Source organism: Oncorhynchus mykiss, chromosome 6 (assembly GCF_057628025.1).
Source record: "Oncorhynchus mykiss isolate SJ-2025 chromosome 6, ASM5762802v1, whole genome shotgun sequence".
Classification (NCBI taxonomy): Eukaryota; Metazoa; Chordata; class Actinopteri; order Salmoniformes; family Salmonidae; genus Oncorhynchus; species Oncorhynchus mykiss.
Genome location: NC_143027.1, coordinates 7903072 through 7920608, shown reverse-complemented (window position 1 = coordinate 7920608; position 17537 = coordinate 7903072).

The following is a 17537-nucleotide window of genomic DNA, read 5'->3' as shown; positions in this document are numbered from 1 at the left end:
TATGTACAATATCTATGTACAGTGTTTGCAAATGTAGAAGAGTAGGGAGGTAAAGGCAATAAGTAGCCCTAGAGGCGAAAATAATTACAATTTAGCATTAACACTGTAGTGATAGATGTGCAGATGATGATGTGCAAGTAGAGATACTGGGGTGCAAAAGAGCAAGAGGGTAAGTCATAATATGGGGATGAAGTAGTTGGAAGGGCTATTTACAGATTGGCTGTGTACAGGTACAGTGATCGGTAAGCTGCTCAGACAGCTGATGCTTAGTTAGTTAGTGAGGGAGATATAAGACTCCAGCTTCAGAGATTTTTGCAATTCGTTCCAGTCATTGGCAGCAGAGAACTGAAAGGAAAGGCGGCCAAATGCAGTGTTGGCTTTGGGGATGACCAGTGCAATACACCTGCTGGAGCGTGTGCTACGAGTGGGTGTTGCTATGGTGACCAGTGAGCTGAGAGGCGGGCTTTAGCAAGCAATGACTTATAGATGACCTGGAGCCAGTGGGTTTGGTGATGTGTATGTAGTGAGGGCCAGCCAACGAGAGCATAGAGGTCGCAGTGGTGGGTAGTATATGGGAATTTGGTGTTAAAACGGATGGCACTGGGATAGACTACATCCAGTTTGTTGACTAGAGTGTTGGGGGCTATTTTGTAAATGACATCGCCGAAGTCAAGGATCGGTAGGATAGTCAGTTTTACGAGGGTATGTTTGGCAGCATGAGTGAAGGATGCTTTGTTGCGAAATAGGAAGCCGATTCTAGATTTCATTTTGGATTGGAGATGCTTAATATGAGTCTGGAAGGAGAGTTTACAGTCTAACCAGACACCTAGGTATTTGTAGTTGTCTACATATTCTAAGTCAGAACTGTCCAGAGTAGTGATGCTGGTCGGGCGGGAGGGTGCGGGCAGCAATCGGTTGAGGAGCATGCACTTAGTTCTACTAGCGTTTAAAAGCATTTGGAGGCCACAGAAGGAGTGTTGTATGGCGTTAAAGCTCATTTGGAGGTTTGTTAGCAGTGTCCAAAGAAGGGGCAGAAGTATACAGAATGGTGTCGTCTGCGTAGAGGTGGAGAATCTACCTCTACGAGAATCACCAACAGCAAGAGCGACATCATTGATGTATATAGAGAAAAGAGTCAGCCCGAGAATTGAACCCTGTGGCACCCCCACAGAGACTGCCAGAGGTCCGGACAACAGGCCCTCCAATTTGACACACTGAACTCTATCTCAGAAGTCGTTTGTAAACCAGGCTAGGCAGTCATTTGAGAAACCAAGGCTATTGAGTCTGCCGATAAGAATGCAGTGATTAACAGAGTCAAAAGCCTTGGCCAGGTCGATGAAGACGGCTGCACAGTACTGTCTTTTATCGATAACAGTTATGATATCGTTTAGGACCTTGAGTGTGGCTGAGGTGCACCCATGACCAGCTCGGAAACCGGATTGCATAGTGGAGAAGGTACGGTGGGATTCAAAATGGTCGGTGATCTGTTTGTTAACTTGGCTTTCGAAGATTTTCGAAAGGCAGGACAGGGTGGATATAGGTCTGTAACAGTTTGGGTCTAGAGTGTCTCCCCCTTTGAAGAGGGGGATGACCGCGGAAGCTTTCCAATGTATGGGAATTTCAGACGATACGAAAGAGAGGTTGAATAGGCTAGTAATAGGGGGTTGCAACAATTTCGGCAGATTATTTTAGAAAGAGAGGGTCCAGATTGGTAAACCCAGCTGATATGTGGGGATCCATTGCAGCTGTCTGGATTTGGGTGAAGGAGAAGGAGAGGGGGGGGGGGGGGGCAAGTTGCTACAGGGGGTGCTGAGATGTTGGCCAGGGTAGGGTTAGCCAGGTGGAAAGCATGGCCAGACGTGGAAAAATGCTTATTGAAATAATCGATTTATATTGGTTATATTAGTTCCTGACTTCCCTGAAAAGTTGCATATCGCGGGGGCTAATCAAGGCTAATGCAGAGCGCAACGGGATGTTTTTGTGATGGTCAAGGGCAGTCAAGTCTGGGGTGACCCCAGGGCTATATCTGTTCTTAGTTCTACATTTTTTGAATGAGGCATGCTTATTTATGATGGAGAGGAAAGCACTTTTGAAGAGCAGCCAGGCATCCTCTACTGACGGGATGAGGTCAATATCCTTCCAGGATACCTGGGCCAGGTCGATTAGAAAGGCCTGCTCGCTGAAGTGTTTTAGGGAGCGTTTGACAGTGATGAGGGGTGGTCGTTAGACTGCGGACCCAGTATGCACACAGGCAATGAGGCAGTGATCGCTGAGATCCTAGTTGAAGACAGCAGAGGTGTATTTAGAGGGCAGGTAGGTCAGGATGATATCTGAGAGGGTGCCCATGGTTACGGATTTAAGGTTTGTAAAAGGTTTAAACACTGCTTCCCATGCTTGTTCAATGAACCATAAACAATTAATGAACATGCACCTGTGGGACGGTCGTTAAGAGCCTAACAGCTTACAGATGGTAAGCAATTAAGGTCACAGTTATGAAAACTTAGGACACTAAAAAGGGCTTTGTACTGACTCTGAAAAACACCAAAAGAAAGATGCCCAGGGTCCCTGCTCATCTGCGTGAACATGCCTTAGGCATGCTGCAATAGGCATGTGGACTGCAGATGTGGCCAGGGCAATAAATTGCAATGTCCGTACTGTGAGACGCCTAAGACAGTGCTACAGGGAGACAGGACGGACAGCTGATTGTCCTCGCAGTGGCAGACCACGTGTAACAACACCTGCACAGGATCGGTACATCCGAACATCACACCTGTGGGACAGGTACAGGATGGCAACAACAACTGCCTGAGTTACACCAAGAACGCACAATCACTCCATCAGTGCTCAGATAGGCTGAGAGAGGCTGGACTGAGGGCCTGTAGGCCTGTTGTAAGGCAGGTCCTCACCAGACATCGCCTATGGGCACAAACCCACCGTCGCTGGACCAGACAGGACATGCAAAAAGTACTCTTCACTGATGAGTAGCGGTTTTGTCTCACCAGGGGTGATGGTCAGATTTGCGTTTATCGTCGAAGGAATGAGCGTTACACTGAGGCCTGTACTCTGGAGCGGGATCGATTTGGAAGTGGAGGGTCCATCATGGTCTGTGTCACAGCATCATCGGACTGAGCTTGTTGTCATTGCAGGCAATCTAAATGCTGTGCGTTACAGGGAAGACATCCTCCTCCCTCATGTGGTACCCTTCCTGCAGGCTCATCCTGACATGACCCTCCAGCATGACAATGCCACCAGCCATACTGCTCATTCTGTGCGTGATTTCCTGCAAGACAGGAATGTCAGTGTTCTGCCATGGACAGCGAAGAGCCCAGATCTCAATCCCATTGAGCACATCTGGGACCTTTTGGATCGGAGGGTGAGGGCTAGGGCCCTTCCCCTCAGAAATGTCCTGGAACATGCAGGTGCCTTGGTGGAAGAGTGGGGTAACACCTCACAGCAAGAACTGACCATGAGGAGGAGATGCACTGCAGTGCTTAATACAGCTGGTGGCCACACCAGATACTGACTTACTTTTGATGCTGACCCCCCCCCCCCCCCCCTCCCCTTTGTTCAGGGACACATTATTCCATTTCTGTTAGTCAAATGTCTGTGGAACTTGTTCAGTTTATGTCTCAGTTGTTGAATCTTGTTATGTTCATACAAATATTTACACATGTGAAGTTTGCTGAAAATAAATGTAGTTGACACACAATTAATTTTGAGATCTCACAATAGTAATTCTCACAGTAGTACATTGGTAGTAGTCAGTTTAAAAATATTCAAAGCTAAGCAGTGCAGGGTTTGGTTAAAACCCTGGATGGGAGACCAACAGGAAACTGTACATATATGAACTCTCCAGTAGGAAGTGTTTCCCAGGATGTTGTTCTTTCTCTGATAGTGGATATAATGTTAAAGATCTGACATTGTTTCAAAGGTACAAATTCAACATGTTTTATACAAGGTTTGTCTATGTTGAAAATTGGTTACCATTATGACAATCCTGTGGTTTAAATTTCACCCTCAAAACAAAAAAATGTACATTGATTACTTTTTTTTCCCCCCACGTAGATTCCACGTTACAATACGTTGACAAATGACGTTGAAACAACGTTGATTTAACCTGTGCGTGCCGAGCGTGTACCCGAATCACAGTGCCCAAAGGAAGTGGTTCAGACAGCCTGGATTCCCTCTGTGCTTCATCTTCGAGAAGCCGCTTCGCCAAGATAGGTGATTTAACGGATTGCAATGTTACTGTCAAATTGGATGGCGACATCAGTCAGAAGCCCTCATACATTTTGATAACATATCTCTTCCTCTCTCTCTTTATCTCTCTCTCTCTCTCAATCTTCCCGTGTTCGTCTCTGTCCGCCTGTGATGTGCTGACAAGCAGCAGCCTGCTGTGGTAATGGAGACATCAATTCGGTGGTTCTTTCTATAGTGCTGATAGAAATGTAAATCTCTGTCAGCCTATTAATTTCAGTTAACCCGGGAACTGTTCTCCACTTAATCACGTCCGGGACACAACAGAGCTCTTTTCTGATAGCGTCATGTAATGAAACACTTGGGCTAATAGAGAGAGCAGAGGTGTTGATGATAGCCACACAGACTGTGGCAGACATCCCAAATGGTAACCTACAGGATCTGGACAGGTATAGTAAACTAGGCAGTGAATAGACTATCATTTGGGACTCAACCACAGACTGTGAAGAGAAGGTGAGTTAATCACTACAGGTTGATGAGTAGTATAGTTCGGAGGTATATTGGCACCAAACTCTAGTGATAAAGGGAGAGTTTCACTCTAACTTTAGCTTGGCCACTGAGTCAGTATACCAGCCGTCAGGAGAACGTCGCAGCCCGTTGGCTGACTGATCGCTCCGTGTTCTTTGGATCATGTTGGCAGAGTCGGGACATTAGCCAGATGACTGGTGGGACTTACTGGCAGGGAAGGAAGAGTGTTGGAAAAACGATGCAGGAAAAAAAAAAATTAAAATAAGTTTTTGTGCCATGATGAAGAGCTAGTGACAGCATTTTGGATTGGCTTCTCATTTATTTTTATTCATCTATGTATGTATCATCTCACTTTCTATTTAGAAGGGACATTTCCAGCTGAATGCTTTGGTCTTCAGGTTTTACCATAGGCTGTTGAATACAGTATAAACCAATATATATAAATCAGATTTATTTTCAGATACATCTTTCATCTTAGAGCCTGTGAAGACTTGTCTAAGATCTAACTGGAAAACGCTGCCTGTTTAGTTGTCTGAACATGCTCGTTTATTTCAGAGGGTTTAAAGGAAAACTCCACTCAAAAAAAGTTTTTCTCAACTGAGGCAATATCAATATCAATATCAATAACACATTTTTTTGTTTATTTCACACACAATCCTTTAGACCACCCAATAGATGGACAGGACTCCTTTAAACCACCCAATAGATGGACAGGACCCCTTTAAACCACCCAATATATGGACAGGACTCCTTTAGACCACCCAATAGATGGACAGGACTCCTTTAGACCACCCAATAGATGGACAGGACTCCTTTAGACCACCCAATAGATGGACAGGACTCCTTTAGACCACCCAATAGATGGACAGGACTCCTTTAGACCACCCAATAGATGGACAGGACTCCTTTAGACCACCCAATAGATGGACAGGACTCCTTTAGACCACCCAATAGATGGACAGGACTCCTTTAGACCACCCAATAGATGGACAGGACTCCTTTAGACCACCCGATAGATGGACAGGACTCCTTTAAACCACCCAATAGATGGACAGGACTCCTTTAGACCACCCAATAGATGGACAGGACTCCTTTAGACCACCCAATAGATGGACAGGACTCCTTTAGACCACCCAATAGATGGACAGGACTCCTTTATACCACCCAATAGATGGACAGGACTCCTTTAGACCACCCAATAGATGGACAGGACTCCTTTAGACCACCCAATAGATGGACAGGACTCCTTTAAACCACCCAATAGATGGACAGGACCCCTTTAAACCACCCAATATATGGACAGGACTCCTTTAGACCACCCAATAGATGGACAGGACTCCTTTAGACCACCCAATAGATGGACAGGACTCCTTTAGACCACCCAATAGATGGACAGGACTCCTTTAGACCACCCAATAGATGGACAGGACTCCTTTAGACCACCCAATAGATGGACAGGACTCCTTTAGACCACCCAATAGATGGACAGGACTCCTTTAGACCACCCAATAGATGGACAGGACTCCTTTAAAATTAGAAACACACTCATCCGGTGTGCTAGTACTCTTCATAACCAACTCCAGTGCCGTGCACAGACCTTTAGAGGGTGCAGGTGCTCAAAGTAAGAAGAGGCCAACCCCCCCCCACCACACACACACACAAAAAAAGATATGCCAACAAATACAATAGGCAGTAGGGTGCCCTAACTTTGCCGCTTGAACCGTTAAAAAAGTGGGACCAAATCACAGGATAACTGGAATTATACCCGCCGAAAGCCGTGGAGGTGTGGTTTTCAACAGGCAGGCGCCGCGGCGTTAATCACGGCAGGCCCTGTGGTGTTAATCACGGCAGCAGCGGGAGGCGTGAAGCCCATAAAAGGAGAGTGAAGCAGCAGCTCAGACTAGAAGGCCCAGGGAGACAGGCACAGCAGAGACGCTCATACCGACACAGGCTACAGACACACCGGATGGCCTGGTGTTAATTACACCTATGTCCATTAGCACTGGCACTCGCCAGGGCCTCACACTCTCTCTCTCTTTGTGTCTCTGTCATTCACACGCACCCACACACGCACCCACGCACGCACGCACGCACACACACACACACACACACACACACACACACCCTCTCACACACACACACACACACACACACACACACACACACACACACACACACACACACACACACCCTCACACACCCTCACACACACACACACACACCGACATTCCCAGACACTTAGAAAAAGGTACACATTCCCTGTTGTCAACCACCCCCAGGGTGAGAGGACAAACATACCCTGTACATAGAGGGAAGAGAAGTGAGAGTGAAAGATGTATGGGAGTATTAAGGACATCTGGGGAGGAGAGCAATGTATGGGAACAGTGCAGGGAGATGGTGGTACAGAGGAGAGAAGCTGCTTGCTTGGCTCTGAGGGATTCAGTGGCTCCGCCCAGACCTTCTGTTGCCATCACACCAGGCCACGGTTCAGGGAGTCACATCTGGGACCTGGGGAAGAGCTGTGATATGCTTCCTGTCTCTGTGGTTTAGATAAAGGCCATGTTTATCCTGGCACGGTGTGAGCAAAACATGTCAAATGCAAGTGGCTAAACCTGGTTTTCTGTGGCATCTTGTTTTCAACACAGGCGAACCATCCACTGGCCGCAGACGTCAACTCAAAGTCTATTCCACCTTGGTTTAACGGCATTTCATTGAAATGACATTGATTCAACCAGTGTGTGCCCGGTGGGCAGTTACTTTAGACATCGCACACTTTGCTTGCAATATTGGAAAAGTTTGACTTTATATGAGGTGTATTCTGAATTAAGCTCTCTCAATGACATGTACAGTAGTAGTAGTTTGAACATTTCCCTCAGTGATGATGAAAGAAGCAGGGCCAACGGCTGGTTTCTAGTAGCCTGGCTGACATGAACACTTCAACAGCTGGTGTCGGCCATCCAGACTAGATTTCTAGCCCTTTGGTTAGAAAAAAAAAAAGTATTTTGTGTAATGCAGAGAGGGTGAGTGTTTGTCATAAATATAGAAGCTTTGCATTTTGAAAATAGTATCCGCTGAGTCGATATTCATGATTAAAAAAAAAAATAAGGAATTCCCGTCGACCTCAACCACAAGTTGGAGAAAAAACAAACATTCTTTCCAATTGACCTCCATTGTAAAAGAGTTGACTTCGTCATTGATTGTTTTGTTATACGAAATAACAAAACATTCAGAAAAGCTGCTGTGTTTTCAATGGATATGTAACCAGGTTTATTAAATACTATGGTTCACAATGCTCCCACATAGGGAAATAGAAGCTGTGAGGAGAGCCCTGTGGCTTCAGGCTTTTAGGCTTTGGAAATGTGGGGACCTGGTGTCCAAGTGTGTGGGAAACACTTCATCACAGGTAAGACATTTAACTTGTTTAGTATAGTCCGTTTGTAACTCCACTCACTACTTGGATATGTTTGTTTGTGCTGTTGGTCTTGGCTAGCTTAACGTTCCGGTCAGTAACGAACTGGCACTCACGAACTCACTGTGGCTGATAGCAACATCATGAAAAGGGGCATGAGGGAAGCCATGCAGTGTTACATTTTCCTAAGTAGTGAGAACACTCTGGAGAAGGCAATGTCGAAAAGTAATTTTAGACATGTTGTACTTTTCTTAAATGTCGTTTGTTACTGACTAAAACAAGCAGACAACAAGAAAATTGCATTTGAAAAAGGTCAGTTTTTTGCTGTGAGCTAATAGAGTAACCTAGGTAACCACAGGTTGTTTTCCCCACAGCCAGGCAGGGTATCAACATTCTATCCAATACCGACAGGGACTATAACAGCGAAATCCCTTTATTCTGTTAAAATTGTTCGGATCGTGGGGATTTTGTGATCTCTGATATGGTAATGTCACGGTTTTACCCCTAGATAATAATAATAATCCCTCATAATAACAGTATACCACCATGTAGAAAAATGCTACAGCTCTCTACCGCCCTCTAGTGTTTATACAATATCAAAGCTCATCACAACAGTTCTGTTGTCTCTTACATAACCATTCGCTGTTGTTTGGAGAAAAGTGTGGACAGGTTGGATGGGGTTGTTCTCTCATGCAGAAAGGCTCTCTTAATACAGAGGTGTGCTTTTGTTCATGGTGGCCCCTATTTGACTAAGAGATTAGCGAGAGAGCCTCATGCAACCAACACTCCCCCCCCCCCCCCCCCCCCCTCCAAAAAAAGCTTTGGATTGAAGCGCTGTGACGAGCCAGTGAGCTGGAACTGATTTCACACCTCTCTCCTGTTGTTTACACTCTCCATGACCTTTCTACCTCTGTCATACAGAAAAATAAAAGCAAGAAGTGCTCCTTCCTGTTGAGGGTACGTATGTACGTAAGAGTTAATTAGGATGAAATAGTGAAGAAAATAAAGGATGTCTGAGAAGAAAGTGGGTAGATTAGAATATGAAATACAGAATTAAGTAATCCAACCTGATGACACCATTAGGGGCGGCAGGGTAGCCTAGTGGTTAGAGCGTTGGACTAGTAACCGGAAGGTCGCAAGTTCAAACCCCTGAGCTGACAAGGTACAAATCTGTCGTTCTGGCAGTTAGGCCGTCATTGAAAATAAGAATTTGTTCTTAACTGACTTGCCTAGTTAAATAAAGGTAAAATGAGGAAACCACTTCCTATGCAGTAGTGGTGCATGAGGTGAAATCACTGGACACAAGACAGAAAAAAAGCCATATGTGGCTTTTTTTTTTCACTTATGTGTTGTGATAATTGCATTGTTTGCTCTATAACCTGTTAGTTCATGTGTGTGTGTGTGTGTGTGTGTGTGTGAAGGCTGAGACAAGAAGACAGAGTGGCAGAATACATTCAACCACAAAACCACAATACATTCAACCACAAAACCACAAAACCAGAGAATAACATCTGTCCAGTTAAGTCCACAAAGCGTATTGCATGCAACAAACTGTTACACGACATTTTCAGATTACTAAACAACTATTTATTTAGAATCACAGAGAGTTACCGCAAGTCGCAAAGAAAACAGGAGCTGCCTCCATCATCATTTAAACTTCAACATCATCTAATCACCTATGCTTAGTCTAATACAGTGACAACTTAAACATACCAAAAACAACTTAGTCCAATCAACGTAAGCTAAATATGACATGGCTGTCCATGGTTCTAATTTCTGTGTGTGTGTGTGTGTGTGTGTGTGTGTGTGTGTGTGTGTGTGTGTGTGTGTGTGTGTGCGTGTGCGTGTGCGTGTGTGTGTGTATGTGTGTGTTGGTGCAAGTAGAGAAACGGCTAGTGCCATCCTCCTCTCTTACATGTTTCCTAAACGGTCTATCACTCTGTCATACAGTACACTTTCAGTTTTTGTTGTCCTAGGCTACCAGGCTTGAATGCTTGCTCGCTATCCTAACGTCCGCGTGCATCGATACGCCAGCCCAGCTAGTTAACATTAGCATACTACATCTAGCTACATGTTGAACTTCCATCCTCTCAGGCCAGCTAGTTAACATTAGCCTTCTACATCTAGCTACGTATTTAACTTCCATCCTCTCAGGCCAGCTAGTTAACATTAGCCTTCTACATCTAGCTTACGTATTGAACTTCCATCCTCTCAGGCCAGCTAGTTAACATTAGCCTTCTACATCTAGCTACATATTGAACTTCCATCCTCTCAGGCCAGCTAGTTAACATTAGCCTTCTACATCTAGCTACGTATTGAACTTACATCCTCTCAGGCCAGCTAGTTAACATTAGCCTTCTACATCTAGCTACGTATTGAACTTCCATCCTCTCAGGCCAGCTAGTTAACATTAGCCTTCTACATCTAGCTACGTATTGAACTTCCATCCTCTCAGGCCAGCTAGTTAACATTAGCCTTCTACATCTAGCTACGTATTGAACTTCCATCCTCTCAGCCCAGCTAGTTAACATTAGCCTTCTACATCTAGCTACATATTGAACTTCCATCCTCTCAGGCCAGCTAGTTAACATTAGCCTTCTACATCTAGCTACATATTGAACTTCCATCCTCTCAGGCCAGCTAGTTAACATTAGCCTTCTACATCTAGCTACATATTGAACTTACATCCTCTCAGGCCAGCTAGTTAACATTAGCCTTCTACATCTAGCTACGTATTGAACTTCCATCCTCTCAGGCCAGCTAGTTAACATTAGCCTTCTACATCTAGCTACATATTGAACTTCCATCCTCTCAGGCCAGCTAGTTAACATTAGCCTTCTACATCTAGCTACGTATTGAACTTCCATCCTCTCAGGCCAGCTAGTTAACATTAGCCTTCTACATCTAGCTACATATTGAACTTCCATCCTCTCAGGCCAGCTAGTTAAAATTAGCCTTCTACATCTAGCTACGTATTGAACTTCCATCCTCTCAGGCCAGCTAGTTAACATTAGCCTTCTACATCTAGCTAAATATTGAACGTCCATCCTCTCAGGCCAGCTAGTTAACATTAGCCTTCTACATCTAGCTACATATTGAACTTCCATCCTCTCAGGCCAGGGGCACAACAACGTATGAATTTACGGTTGGATCAGAATCACCGTTGTAATCATTGGACAGTACGGAGAATTAAGTAAAACCACAAGTCCAAATCCCTATCTCCATCCATGGCTACTTTAGGAAAGGGACGATTTTAGCTAGCAAGCCACCAGCGGACAACAACACAACGAGATGCAACAATTCAAGTTTGTTCTGTCAATTACGTTTTGCTCTCGATATGATGTGATTGGTGTGAAGCCAAATCCAAACTGACTTACATTGACACTTTTTTCTGGTGCAACAGGGCCATTCACATGTGAGCTCACCATTCACAGTTGAGCTCACCATTCACAGTTGAGCTCACCATTCACAGTTAAGCTCACCATTCACAGTTGAGCTCACCATTCACAGTTGGGCTCACCATTCACAGTTGAGCTCACCATTCACAGTTGAGCACACCATTCACAGTTGAGCTCACCATTCACAGTTGAGCGCACCATTCACAGTTGAGCTCACCATTCACAGTTGAGGAGCACCATTCACAGTTGAGCTCACCATTCACAGTTGAGCTCACCATTCACAGTTGAGCTCACCATTCACAGTTGAGCGCACATCTGCTGATGTAAAAAGGGCTTTATTAATAGATTTGATTTGATTTAGCTCAACACTGAATGGCTATTATTTTTTTTACCTTATTTATCAAGGAAGGCCAAATGCTTGCTGGCTTTCCTGGCATTCAATGCTATGGGCGGCAAAAAATGTCATACTCTTTTTGACCAGACATCATCAGATAGATGGGCTACACATACAGAGGCAGAGGGGCGCTGTTTCACTCACTTTCTCCGGTGAAATACAGTACATGCAAATTGAAGGAAAATTATGAAACACAGAGACGAAAGACACGCTAAAAGTTTGTGGGTACCTGCTTGTCAAACATCTCCTTCCAAAATCATGGGCATTAATATGGAGTTGGTCCCCCCTTTGCTGATATAACAGCGTCCACTCTTCAGGGAAGGCTTTTCACTAGATGTTGGAACATTGCTGCAGGGACTTGCTTCCATTCAGCCACAAAAGCATTAGTGAGGTCAGGCACTGATGTTGGGCAATTAGTCCTGGCTCACAGTCTGCGTTACAATTCATCCCAAAGGTGCTCGATGGGGTTGAGGTCAGGGCTCTGTGCAGGCCAGTCAAGTTCTTCCACACTGATCTCGACAAACCATTTCTGTATGGACATGGCTTTGTGCATGGGGGCATTTTCATGCTGAAACAGGAAAGGGCCTTCCCAAACTGTTGCCACAAAGTTGGAAGCACAGAATCGTCTAGAATGTCATTGTATGTCACCATCACCACCCCTACCCTCCCACCCCCTACACCCCCACCATCACCACCCCTACACCCCCACCCCCTACACCCCCACCATCACCACCCCCTACACCCCCACCATCACCACCCCTACACCCTCACCACCCCCTACACCCCCACCATCACCACCTCCTACACCCTCACCACCCCCTACACCCCCACCATCACCACCTCCTACACCCCCACCCCTACCCTCCTACCCCCTACACCCCCACCATCACCACCCCTTACACCCCCACCATCACCACCCCTACACTCCCACCCCCTACACCCCCACCATCACCACCCCTACACCCCCACCCCTACCCTCCCACCCCCTACACACCCACCATCAACACCCCCTATACCCCACCATCACCACCCCTACACCACCATCTACACCCTCACCATCACCACCCCCTACACCCACCCCCTACACCCCCACCATCACCACCCCTACACCACCATCTACACCCTCACCATCACCACCCCCTACACCCCCACCCCTACACCACCCCCTACACCCCCACAATCACCACCACCTACACACCCACCATCACCACCCCTTACATCCCCCCTACCCTCCCACCCCCTACACACCCACCATCACCACCCCCTACACCCCCACCATCACCACCCCCTACACCCCCTAAACCCCCACCCCTTACACCCCTACCACCACCCCTACACACCCACCAACCCCACCCCCTACACTCTCACCACCCCCTACACCCCCACCATCACCACCTCCTACACCCACACCATCACCACCCCCTACACCATCATCAGCACCACCATCACCCCCTACACCCTTAGCACATGCCCAGTAAGCCCCCCACAGTCTCAGATTAAAGCCTAAAAGGTTTTACGCAAACAGCACTTATATAGATTACAGCCATATATTCTCTCAGACCATTGCTGGGAGGAGAATCTTGCATTCAATTACAGAAAACGTGTTTTATTGATTTTTCGTCTGTGTGTGTGTGTGTGTGTGTGCGTGCGTGCGGGCGTGTGTGTGTGTGTGTGTGTTTGTGTGTGCGTGTGTGTGTGTGCGTGTGTGCGTGTGTGTGTGTGACGCTCCCTGACCTTGAGAGAAGAATGGAGGGTGACTTGACTTCCTCTAACACTCTTGTGTTCAACTGTTCTGTAATTTACTCCATGCCTGTAGTGCACCCCTGCCCCCCCCATCGGTCCCATCCCCTGAAGACACCTTTTCATCGACTTTCATTGAAAAGGGAAAGGAACAGCTGCCTAAGGTTATGGAACTCTCCGGCATCACTGCCATTATTTGCAGACGCCATTTTGCACCTTCTCGCTCCATCCAGTCTGTTTCAAATAATCCACAACAGATTTCAGGTTCTGTTATGTTGGATAATGTGGTTGTTTGTTATGTAGATTTCAGGTTATGTTATGTTGGATAATGTGGTTGTTTGTTATGTAGATTTCAGGTTCTGTTATGTTGGATAATGTGTTTGTTTGTTATGTAGATTTCAGGTTATGTTATGTTGGATAATGTGGTTGTTTGTTATGTAGATTTCAGGTTCTGTCGGATAATTTGGATGTTTGTTATGTAGATTTCAGGTTCTGTCGGATAATTTGGATGTTTGTTATGTAGATTTCAGGTTCTGTCGGATAATTTGGATGTTTGTTATGTAGATTTCAGGTTCTGTCGGATAATTTGGATGTTTGTTATGTACTGGAATGGTGTTTTAGTGTTTTTTTTTATTTGAACAGATAGCCTACAGTAACATCAACTATTGTACATATTATTGTGTTCTTTGAAAGAATATAATTTTTGTATTCCAATGTTACCAAAGACCTTCATTAACACAACAAAATGATTATTTTTGCGATAGCATATATGAAATGTATTTGTGTGTCATGAGCCCGTCTGGTGGGGATAGAGAAAAATCAAAATGCTCACAGTGGTTGGTTTGTCCAAGGTGTAAGTTACAATGTATTGTAGGTTCGGTACTGTATTGTATACAAACACCGCTTCATCCTCTGCCCCCTGGTGGCAATTCTAAATTTTTTATTCAGACATCCCAAAATGCAAATAGTAGAATTTGCATTCAAATGGAGGCCATCCGTTCCCTAGTGAAACATGATGGCACATTGAAATCCTTGTGCTGAAGGATTAATTTCCTCTTGTGACAAAAAGGGGTCACAATAGGATACCACAGCTGTGTGTTATGGAAAGTACTTTATCCGGTAACTACTATGTCATGAAAAGTACTTTATCCGGTAAGTACTATGTCATGGAAAGTACTTAATCCGGTAAGTACTATGTCATGGAAAGTACTTTATCCGGTAAGTACTATGTCATGAAAAGTACTTTATCCGGTAAGTACTATGTCATGGAAAGTACTTTATCCGGTAAGTACTATGTCATGGAAAGTACTTTATCCGGTAAGTACTATGTCATGGAAAGTACTTTATCCGGTAAGTACTATGTCATGGAAAGTACTTTTTCCGGTAGCCAGTCTGATATCCAGTGAAAATGTGTTCCCCTGCTTTAAGTTGGAATTGGTCATCGTAACACAAACATTGTTTGGACTTGAATAAAGTTTTGTCTGGGCTGAAAATGTGAAAAGTATCTTATAAATAAATAATGAATAAATACAAATGGATATATCCATCAGACTTGGGTTCAAATACTATAACAAATATTTTCTAATACTTTTAGAGTTCGCTTGAGTCTGCCTGGTGTGCCAGTCGTGTAGGGTTCGCAATTTTGAGACGTTTATATAGGTTTGTTAAAGGGATACTTTGGGATTTTGGAATGAATCCCTTTATCTATTTCGAGTCAGATGAACTCACGGATACCATTTTTATGTCTCTGCATCCAGTATGAAGGAAATCAGTGTTAGTTTCATGAGCCAATGCTAACTAGCGTTAGCGCAATGACTGGAAGTCAATTATATCTACTAGCATAGACCTCCAGTCATTGAGCCAACACTAGTTAACAACTTCCTTCAAACTGCACACAGAGACACACAACTGGTATTCATGAGTTCATCTGAATGTGGGGAAGTAGATGGTGGGCTTCTTTGCCAAAATCCTGAAGTATCCCTAAGCCTGGCAAGCTCAAACAGGCACAGATAAAATATAATTATTATATAAATATAAGTAATTGAAAGCCTTGGTCTGATATCCACTCATTGAGGCCCATTATGCCAAAACTCCTTTATAATTCCCAAAGAGTAGACAGAAGCCTGCAGGTAAAGGTGGTTGGTTATAAGATAGACACATCCATCCCAATACGATTATTTTGTGATTTCTTTATTCCACATGGATAGGTCCCGTGGTCTAAGGCAAGGAAAACCTTTGTTTATTATTACTGCAGTCTTTCTGAACACATGGAGTGTGAACAATTGCCAAAGTGAAGTAGAACTGAAATGAGGTGGAGTGCAGTGAGGAAATCTATTTTATTTTTACCTTTATTTAACTAGGCAAGTCAGTTAAGAACAAATTCTTATTTACAATGACAGTCCTAGTGGGTTAACTGCATGTTCAGGGGCAGAACGGCAGATTTGTACCTTGACAGCTCGGTCCAACGCTCTAACCACTAGGCTACCTTGCCTAGTGGTTAGAACCATTTAAAACACACATGTACAGTACCAAGCGTTGGGGCGGCAGGGTAGCCTAGTGGTTAGCGCGTTGGACTAGTAACCGGAAGGTTGCGAGTTCAAACCCCCGAGCTGACAAGGTACAAATCTGTCGTTCTGCCCCTGAACAGGCAGTTAACCCACTGTTCCCAGGCTGTCATTGAAAATAAGAATTTGTTCTTAACTGACTTGCCTGGTTAAATAAAGGTAAAATAAAAAAAAAAAAAAAAATACAGTGCCTTGCGAAAGTATTCGGCCCCCTTGAACTTTGCGACCTTTTGCCACATTTCAGGCTTCAAACATAAAGATATAAAACTGTATTCTTTTGTGAAGAATCAACAACAAGTGGGACACAATCATGAAGTGGAACGACATTTATTGGATATTTCAAACTTTTTCAACATACAAAAACTGAAAAATTGGGCGTGCAAAATTATTCAGCCCCTTTACTTTCAGTGCAGCAAACTCTCTCCAGAAGTTCAGTGAGGATCTCTGAATGATCCAATGTTGACCTAAATGACTAATGATGATAAATACAATCCACCTGTGTGTAATCAAGTCTCCGTATAAATGCACCTGCACTGTGATAGTCTCAGAGGTCCGTTAAAAGCGCAGAGAGCATCATGAAGAACAAGGAACACACCAGGCAGGTCCGAGATACTGTTGTGAAGAAGTTTAAAGCCGGACTTGGATACAAAAATATTTCCCAAGCTTTAAACATCCCAAGGAGCACTGTGCAAGCGATAATATTGAAATGGAAGGAGTATCAGACCACTGCAAATCTACCAAGACCTGGCCGTCCCTATAAACTTTCAGCTCATACAAGGAGAAGACTGATCAGAGATGCAGCCAAGAGGCCCATGATCACTCTGGATGAACTGCAGAGATCTACAGCTGAGGTGGGAGACTCTGTCCATAGGACAACAATCAGTCGTATATTGCACAAATCTGGCCTTTATGGAAGAGTGGCAAGAAGAAAGATATTTCTTAAAGATATCCATAAAAAGAGTAATTTAAAGTTTGCCACAAGCCACCTGGGAGACACACCAAACATGTGGAAGAAGGTGCTCTGGTCAGATGAAACCAAAATTGAACATTTTGGCAACAATGCAAAACGTTATGTTTGGCGTAAAAGCAACACAGCTCATCACCCTGAACACACCATCCCCACTGTCAAACATGGTGGTGGCAGCATCATGGTTTGGGCCTGCTTTTCTTCAGCAGGGACAGGGAAGATGGTTAAAATTGATGGGAAGATGGATGGAGCCAAATACAGGACCATTCTGGAAGAAAACCTGATGGAGTCTGCAAAAGACCTGAGACTGGGACGGAGATTTGTCTTCGAACAAGACAAT